Source organism: Rana temporaria, chromosome 9, assembly GCF_905171775.1.
Source record: "Rana temporaria chromosome 9, aRanTem1.1, whole genome shotgun sequence".
NCBI classification, from domain to species: domain Eukaryota; kingdom Metazoa; phylum Chordata; class Amphibia; order Anura; family Ranidae; genus Rana; species Rana temporaria.
The window spans coordinates 124382325-124383736 of NC_053497.1; the positions used below are offsets into that span (position 1 = coordinate 124382325).

General features: G+C 32.8%; 1 protein-coding gene across 1 annotated transcript in view; it reads right to left on the reverse strand.

Moving 5' to 3' along the window:
* Positions 1-239: 239 nt before the first annotated feature.
* Positions 240-1412, reverse strand: part of SETX (senataxin) — a 199136-nt gene continuing 197963 nt past the window's right edge. Inside the window, exon 25 of the mRNA XM_040324416.1 lies at positions 240-1412. This exon is cut by the window's right edge and continues 2280 nt beyond it. The gene's annotated coding sequence lies outside the window, so the exon portion shown is untranslated.

Genomic DNA, 1412 nt, shown 5'->3' on the forward strand with positions numbered 1-1412 from the left:
ATAATCTTTTTATAATTTTTTATGTTACCTGGACCGCAACAACTAAATAAAGCCTACCAAGATGTTACTTGGTTGGATGATCACATGACCTGAACCTTCTATACATCTCAATATGAAGGTTTATATGATGTACACAAATCCATGATCCCTGAAAACTCTATGAATGGCGTTTTAGTTTTTAATTGTATACCAAATCTTTTCACTTTAATATTATAAAATATAATTCACAATCTGACTTAATAAAAAAGGAACAAAGTTTGTCATTTATTATATTTACGGCAAATGGGAACTGTGATGTGGACTTTCCAATATGATCAACATGGAAAACAAAACTCCACAGCTACAATTATAACAAACAAAACAAACAACAACAAAAGAAAATAATCAAAGTAGATGCTTTATAAAAAACAGGCAAGTGGACTATAGCCCTTGCAAACAGGATTAACGGACATGTCTGAAATGTCTTGAATGTTGGATATAAAAATCTAGAAGAGAAATACATTTGGGGCATATTGTATAACTAGAATTTTCTTTCGAGTGTGACTAGAATTTTTAGGTTTCAAATATTTACAATTTTGGTGACTACAACAATGTTGTAAGAGCTTAGACATTCATGTTAATTACAAAACTTACATCCTGAAAGATAACTTTGGGAAATCAAGCTCAAGAGTGAGTGCCTATTTTATATAAAAATCTTGAATTGGGTATTTGTGCACCTTCATAATCCTGCCCCCCCCCCCCCCAAATGAACATGAAAATAGCCGAAGCACACAAGTGCTTTTGTTTTATCTTTCTCTTTTGGTTAATTCAGGGAAAGACAAACAGAACAGTATTAGCATAGTCAGCAACTGTACTCCCTGCAGTAATGGATTTCGGTCTATAAAGGCAGCCCATACAGAAGTCCGTTTTTTTTTTGTTTAACCAGAAGATTAAATATATATATATATATATATAAATATATATAAAAAAAAAAAACACAACTTATTTAAGGTGGATCAGGAAATCCTTCTGCTAAGTTATTGTATTCTGACAGTGGAGAGAATTATCCATTAGACAACACTGATGAGCGCTGCTGGCTACAGCATGAAAGGAGAAAATCCAACAGAGCAGTTATACAGAAGTGGATTTGTGGATCCAAAGGGTGTAAAAAAAAAGACGCTGAATGAGAGCGGTATAAAAATAGAAGGGCATGTCTAAACTTAAAAAAAAAAAAAAAACACAAATTAAGTGCATGAGTAAAAATGTAATTTTTCGATTTGTTTTAGACAACCGTGTGCAGTTAAATTAGGATTGCTCAGTTTAACTGGAAGTATAGTATCTAGTCCCTTCTCCAGCATTTGAAGTCAATCTGGTCATGACGGAGGTCATTCAAAAGGAGTACATGATGGAGGAAAAAAAAAAAAAAGGAAAAG